Raw genomic sequence first — 8773 nt, 5'->3', positions numbered from 1 at the left:
TATACCTAGTTGAGTATTCCAATAGGGTCCTCTCTCTGTTTTAGGGTCTCCAACAAGGCTTCATGATCAGCATTAGCAATACTAAAATGTTCTTTTACTTTTGGTCTTCCTTGATGCTTCAATAACTTTACATTTGTTGCTATAATAAGATGTGAATATATGAGAATTATTTTGTGCTTCTAATAGTCTTCGAATGCAGGAATTTTGTTCCTTCTAAGCATGTATGTCCCTAGTCATGTTCCAGCAACAACCACTGAACCAGTAGGATATGTAAATCCATCATCATCTGTGATCAGTTGTGCAAGTTTTTGTTTGCCTCTTACACAACGTGCTAACCAATAATCGATTTTCTCATCATTCCCCTATGGTGCAACCAATGCAAAGACATGTCCTGACTGAAGTAGATATGATAGATGGTTATGCTCAAGTGAACTTTCCATGTCATCAATTTTGATAGAGGGTATGATAGAAAATGGAGTAAGATAATGTGAAGCCCATGTTTTCACCCACTCACTTGACTCACAGTGATCCCAATCACACTGAAAACAAGTACGACAAAAATAAGCTAGTTGTCGTGTCCAAATGGTCCATGTACTAGAATCAGAGCTCCAAAATGAATGCATTTTTTATGAGTCTCTCATTGTAGCACAATCTGATCTATCACCTATGGAACCTTCCTCAACCAACCAAAAGAACCTGTGTACCATTGAATCAAGAGTCCCCCCCTGTGATAATGCTAAACTACACCAATCAATGATGTTACAAGTATCAAGAAGCTCTGTTGTTGAAATCTTCAGTTGCTCCTTAACTAGAGCTCTCCTCACACATGCCCCTACTCTATCATGTTCCCCTTTTCCATGGCCAGACTAAAAAAACTCTAAATATGAGGCACCCCTCTCTCTATGTGCATCCGACACAACCAATAAAACATGCGAGCATTCTTGAATTGACCTGTACAGTTATCTGACCAAATGATATGTCTATCCATAGGAATTGCATACTCATGTAAGAAATCAAAAAAATTCTCAAAACAATGTTACACAAACTCGTGAGAGTGAGATCTATCATCACTCATAAAAAAATGATACTCTCTAATAATCTTTCTATTATCTTCCATACTATCAGGGGCATGTCTATATGTTATGTGAACAAAAATTACAATCTGAATGGAGTTGTAATACTGAGATTGTGTCTCATTTTGAGGTTGCAATGTCTAGTTCTCAGCAAAATTAACAACTGATATAATAGTGCCAATGGAAAAAGTCTCCTTACACATTCTAAATTGTTGATCCAACCACTAAGACCTGTGACTATGTCTTGCATACTTGTAAAAAAGATTTGCCTTGAAATCTGAAATAAAATTAGCCATACTGATATCTCTTCCAACCAATTCACATCTAGAGCTCTCACTCACACTCTTCAATGTGTATTTTATCGTTTCATATACCCTTTTTTTTAGTATTGTCTTTCCAAGATCTTGTTCACACCCCTCATGGAAACATGTGTCAAACTTGGATAAGCCACCACATTCTGAACACTTCTCATTTAAGCAAGCATTTCTATAAAAGGAACAACCATCAACTATATGACATAAGAGTTGATTTAGCAAGTCTCTTGATGATTTTGGAAGCCCACTAGCCCCACAATCCTTGAACATTTCTTTACTATGCAAAGTAGAACATATGAAGTGTAATAGTTCATGGTGCATAAAAAACTCAACATGATATTTGCAACAACATGTATTTCAAATTTTGAGTGGCACACAATAAAATGGTTTCAAAGATTCAAAATCCCTTTTTGATATATGAAGACTTGGATGACTCTCTCTAAATTGTTTGAACAACATAGTTTGACTTACCTCTAAATGGTGTTTAGGATGTGGCGTGCGGTCTCTGATGCCAATTCTCAACTTTAAGACATCTTTAGCATTGGGTGATACTCGTGAGTTAGAGTGCCAAAATTATGTAATTTCTTCCTTCACATCGTCAGATAGCTTCTTATCAACATGTGGAAGTCTCCCACAAAATGCCCATGTTTCATTTTGAAGAGGATCATCAATTTTCTCTCATCGACTAAGTGCTCTTCTCAAAGTAGTACAATTTAGATTCAAATCAATACAAGTTTGTCTCATATATCTACCCTTTCTCAAATGATGACTTACCAAAGAGGTTGTAATGACCCTTCGAGTAGCTCTATTATCCTTCTCTCTACTATTTTTTCTAATGCTGTTGAGAGTACTAAAAAGATTCTTCATGATAATGACATTTCTTTCCAACTTTTTATTGACACAAATCTTCAATTTGGAAAGCATAGGTCTCATCTTTTGCATCTTTAATAAGTGCATGAAAAGCTGACATTGCTCTACCATTGTCTTGTTGCTGAAAAACATCTGATATAGTCTTGAAGCCCATAACTGAATGGTTCTTTCTGATTTTTTTCCTTCCAAACTAATAATAATTGTTTCATCAATTTCAATTATCCATTTTGGTGTTTTAGAACCTTCATGTCGATTATAATTAGGAGATATGTAAGGTTCTTTTGCATTAGATTCTTGTGTATTGTCATCTTCGACATGGTCAATTATGCACTTTGGATTATGACTTGGTGGCATTTCTTCTTCAAAATTTTCATACTCCAAATTTTCAATTTCAGCATTATCATTTTCAATAGGTACATTTTCATTCCCCAACTATACATATTCATTATCTAACTCTATGATCTCACCTTCGATTAATTCATCGTCAACTTGACTGATATTTAGCATACCTTGTCTTTTTCTTCAGTGTTCCATTTTGTCCCTTTCCCTATATGCCGCAATTTATTCATTGGATATCTTTCTTTTGTGTTTTTCATTTCGACAACTGCTGCTCCCCATTCAGATGACAAATTCGAACACCTAAGGTTATATTTTCGATTTTTTTTTTATTAGTTGGGCCCCAAAACGCGACTTTTTCCAGAACTCGTGAAAAAAGAAGTTAAAAATTGATGTTGTCGGGTCTGCAGGGACAGGAAATTATTGAGAATTGGTGCCAGTAAAATCGGATATCCGATTATGTAAAGTGAATTTTTGGAGGGAAAACTTGCTATAATTTCCCTCCTTTGCCATAATTATATTAATATTATGAAAATCATTGGAGGGAAACCGACTATGGTTTATTAGTAAGCTAATAGTATAGTAGTATTAATATATAATAGTATCAATAGTATAATAATATTAATATAAAGTATCAATAGTATTAATATATAATAGTATTAATATATAGTAATATTAATATATAGTATTAATATAGCTATAGTATGAATATTATTATTATACCCATAATAGTATTAATATTATTACTATAGATATAATAGTGTAAATATTTAGTTTTTATTTATATTATTATTATTATGCTAAAATATAGTATTAATATATATATTATTATTATAGCTATAATAGTATTATTATTATTACTATAGATATAATAATATTAATATTTAATGTTTATTTATATTATTATTATTATCATAAAATAGTATAAATAGTCTATATATATCTTTTCATTTTTTAACCCATATACATATGAACGATTCGAATATGTCCCTATGGATCCTAGGACCCCTAGGGACATATGTCATCGTTTAATGGGTTAAAGGGGGTGATAAGTTACCCTATGACCCCCTTTGACCAATTTGAACAATTCGAATATGTCCTTAAGGGTCCTATGACCCCTAGGGACATATGTCATCGTTTAATGGGTCAAAAGTGGTAATAGGTCACCCTATGACCCCCTTTGACCCATATGAAAGATTGAATATGTCCCTAGGGGTCCTAGGATCCCTATGGACATATGTCATTGTTTAATGGGTCAAAGGGGGTCATAGGGCACCGTATGACCCCCTTTGACCCATATGAACGATTTGAATATGTCCTTAAGGATCCTAGAACCCCTAGGGACATATGTCATCATTTAATTGGTCAAAGTCGGTCATAGGTCACCTTATGACCCACTTTGACCCATATGAACTATTCAAATATATCCCTAGGGGTCCTAGGACCCCTAGGGACATATGTCATCATTTATTAGGTCAAAGGGGGTCATAAGTCACCCTATGACCACCTTTGACCCATATGAATGATTCAAACATGTCCCTAGGAGTCCTAGGACCCTTGGGGACATATGTCATCGTTTAATGGGTCAAAGGGTGTCACAAGTCACCTTATGACCCGCTTTGACCCATATAGCCGATTCGAATATGTCCCTAGGGGTCTTAGGACCCTTAGGGACATATGTCGTCGTTTCATGGGTCAAAGGGGGTCATAGGTCACCATATGACCCCCTTTGACCCATATGGCCCATTCGAATATGTCCTTAGGGGTCCTAGGACCCCTAGGGACATATGTTGTCATTTAATGGATCAAAGGAGGTCATAGGTCATCCTATGACTCCCTTTGACCCATATGAACGATTTGAATATGTCCTTAGTGGTCCCATGACCCCTAGGGACATATGTCATCATTTAATGGATCAAAGGGAGTCATAGGTCACCCTATGACATCCTTTGACCCAAAGGAATGATTCGAATATGTCCCTAAGAGTCCTAGGACCCCTAGGGACATATGTCATCGTTTAATGGGTCAAAGGGGACCTATGACCACCTTTGACCCATATGAACGATTTGAATATGTCCTTAGGAGTACTAGAACCATTAGGGACATATGTCATCATTTAATAGGTCAAAAAGGGTCATAAGTCATCCTATGACCCACTTTGACACATATGGCCCATTCGAATATGTCTCTAGGCATCCTAGGACCCCTAGGGACATATGTCATCATTTAATATGTCCTTAAGGGTCTCAGGACTCTTAGGGACATATGTCATTATTTAATGGGTCAAAGGGGGTCATAGGTCACCTTATGACCCCCTTTGACCCATATGAACGATTCGAATATGTTCCTATGGTTTATAAGACACCCTGAAACATATGTCATCGTTTAATGGATCAAAAGAGGTCATAGGTCACCGTATGAGCCCCTTTGACCCATATGAACAATTCGAATATGTCCCTAGGGGTTCTAGGACCCTTAAGGACATATGTCATCGTTTAATAGGTCAAAGAGGGTTATACGTCACCTATAACCCCCTTGACCCATATGAAAAAATTTGAATATATCTCTAAGGGTGCTAGGACTCCTAGACACATATTCGAATCATTCATATGGGTCAAAAGGGGTCCCCTTTGACCCATATGACCCATTCAAATATGTTTGTGGGGGTCTGAGGACTCCTAAAGACATATGTCTTCATTTAATGGGTCAAAAAGGGTCATAGGTCACCCTATGACACCCTTTGACCCATATTACCCATTTGAATTTTTCCCTAAGAGTTCTAAGACCCCTAGTGACATATGTGGTCATTTAATGGGTCAAAGAGAGTCATAGATCACCCTATGACCCCCTTTGACCCATATTACCCATTCGAATATGTCCCTAAGGGTCCTAGGACCCCTAGCGACATATGTCGTCATTTAATGGGTCAAAGGGACCTATGAGCCCCTTTGACCCATATTACCCATTCAAATATGTCCCTAGGGGTCTTAAGACCCCTAGAGACATATGTCATCATCTAATGGGTCAAAGGAGGTCATAGGTCACCCTATGACCCCCTTTGACCCATATGAATGATTCGAATATGTCCTTCGGGGTCCTAGGACCCCTAGGGACATATGTCATCGTTTAGTGGGTCAAATGGGATCATAGGTCACCCTATGACCGCCTCTAAACCATATGAATGATTTGAATATATTTTTATGGGTCCTAAGACCCTTAGGGACATATGTCATCATTTAATGGGTCAAAGGGGGTCATAAGGCACCTTATGACCCCCTTTGACCCATATGGCCCATTTGAATATGTCCCTAGGGGTCCTAGGATCCCTAGGGACATATGTTGTCTTTTAATGGGTCAAAGAGGGTCATAGGTCACCCTATGATTCTCTTTGACCCGTATGAATGATTGGAATATGTCCTTAGGGGTCCCATGACCCTTAGGGACATATGTTATCGTTTAATGGGTCAAAAGGGGTTATAGGTCACCCTATGACCCATTTTGACCCATATGAACGATTTGAATGTCCCTAGGAGTCTTAGGACCCCTAGGGACATATGTCATCATTTAATGGGTCAAAGGGTGTCATAAGGCACCTTATGACCAACTTTGACCGATATGAATGGTTCGAATATGTCCCTAGGGGTCCTAGAACCCCTAGGGACATATGTTGTCATTTAATGGGTCAAAGGGGGTCATAGGTCACCCTATCACCTCCTTTAAACTATATGGCCCATTAGAATATGTCTCTAGGGGTCTTAGGACCCCTAGGGACATATGTTGTTATTTAATGGGTCAAAAGGGGTCATAGGTCACCCTATAACTCCTTTTGACCCATATGAATGATTCGAATATGTCCTTAGGGGTCTTATGACCCCTAAATACATATGTCATCGTTTAATAGGTTAAAGTGAGTCATAGGTCAACCTATGACACCCTTTGACCTATAAGAATGATTCAAATATGTCTCTATGAGTCTTAGGATCCATAGGGACATATGTCATCGTTTAATGGGTCAAAGGGGGTAATAGGTTACCCTTTGATGACCTTTGACTCATATGAACGATTTGAATATATCCTTAGGGGTACTAAAATTCTTAAAGACATATTTCATTGTTTAATAGGTCAAAGGAGGTCATAGGTCACCCTATGACCCCCTTTGACCCATATGAACGATTTGAATATGTCGCTATGGGTCCTATGACCCCTAGTGACATATGTCATCATTTAATGGGTCAAAAGGTGTCATAAGGCACCCTTGACCCCCTTTGACCCATATGAACAATTTGAATATGTTTCTAGGGGTCCAAGGACCCCTAGGAACATATGTCATCATTTAATGGGTCAAAAGAGGTCATAGGGCACGTCATGACCCCCTTTGACCCATCTAAACGATTCAAATATGTTCTTAGGGGTATTAGGATCCCTAGGGACATATGTTATCATTTAATGGGTGAAAGGGGGTCATAGGTCACCCTCTGACCCCCTTTGACCCATATGAATGATTCGAATATTTCCCTAGGGGTCCTAAGACCCCTAGGGACATATGTCATCGTTTAATGGGTCAAAGGGTGTCATAGGTCAACATATGACTCTTATTGACCCATATGAAAGATTTGAATATGTCCTTAGGTGTTCCATGACCCCTAGGGACATATTTCATCATTTAATGGTTCAAAGGGAGTCATAGGTCACCCTCTGACCCCCTTTGACTCATATGAATGATTCGAATATGTCCCTAGGGGTCCTAGGACTCCTAAGGACATAAGTCATCGTTTAATGGGTCAAAGGGTGTCATAGGTCACCCTATGATCTCCTTTGAGTCATATGAACAATTCGAATATGTCTGTAAGGGTTATAGGACCTCTAGCGACATATGTCATCGTTTAATAAATCAAAAGGGGTCATAGGTCACCCTATGACCCCTTTTGACTCATATGAACAATTCAAATATGTCCCTACAGGTTCTAGGACCTCTAAATACATATGTCATCATTTAATGGGTCAAAGGGACCTATGACCCCGTTTGATCCATATGAATAATTCGAATATGTCCTTAAGGGTACTAGAACCCCTAGGGACATATGTCATCATTTAATGGGTCAAAGAGGGTCATAAGTCACCCTATGAATCCATTTGACCCATATGGCCCACTCAAATATGTCCCTAGGGGTCCTAGCACCCCTAGGGACATATGTCATCGTTTAATGGGTCAAAGGGGGTCATAGGTCACTCTATGACCCCCTTTGACTCATATGAACAATTCGAATATGTCCCTAGGGGTCTTAGGATCCCTAAGGACATATGTCATCGTTTAATGGGTCAAAGGGGGTCATAGGACCCTTTAGAGATATATTCAAATTTTTTATATGGGTCAAAGGGGGTCAAAGGTCATCCTATGACCCCCTTTGATCCATATGACCCATTCGAATATGTTCTTTGGGGTTCGAGGACTCCTAGCTACATATGTCATCATTTAATGGATCAAAGAGGGTCATAGGTCACCCTATGACCTCCTTTGACCCATATTACCCATTTGAATATGTCCATAGAGGTTTTAGGACCCCTAAATATATATGTCACCTTTTAATGGGTCAAAAAGAGTCATAGGTCACTCTATGACCCCTTTTAACCCATTTTACATATTCAAATATGTCTCTAGGGGTCCTAAGACCCCTACGGACATATGTCGTCATTAAATGGGTCAAAGGAATCTACGACCTCCTTTGACCCATATTACCCATTCGAATATGTCCCTAAGGGTCTTAGGACTCCTAAAGACATATATCATCATTTAATGGGTCAAAGAGGGTCATAAGTAACCCTATGACCCTCTTTAACCCATATGAACAATTTGAATATTTTTTTAGGGGTCCTAAGATCCCTAGGGACATATGTCATTGTTTAATGGATCAAAGGGGGTCATAGGTCACCCTATGACCCCCTTTCACCCATATGAATGATTCGAATAGGTTCTTATGGGTCCTAGGATGCCTAAGGACAAATGTCATCGTTTAATGGGTCAAAAGGGGTCATAAGGCACACTATGACTCCCTTTGACCCATATGAATGATTCAAATATGTCCCCAAGGTTCCTAGGACCCCTAGGGACATATATCGTCATTTGATGAGTCAAAGGAGGTCATAGGTCATCCTATGACCTCCTTTAATCTATATGGCCCA

The sequence above is a fragment of the Cupressus sempervirens genome, chromosome 9 (assembly GCF_028749045.1).
Source record: "Cupressus sempervirens isolate cs-2001-9-10 chromosome 9, ASM2874904v1, whole genome shotgun sequence".
NCBI lineage: Eukaryota > Viridiplantae > Streptophyta > Pinopsida > Cupressales > Cupressaceae > Cupressus > Cupressus sempervirens.
Note: the sequence above shows the minus strand (reverse complement) of the source record.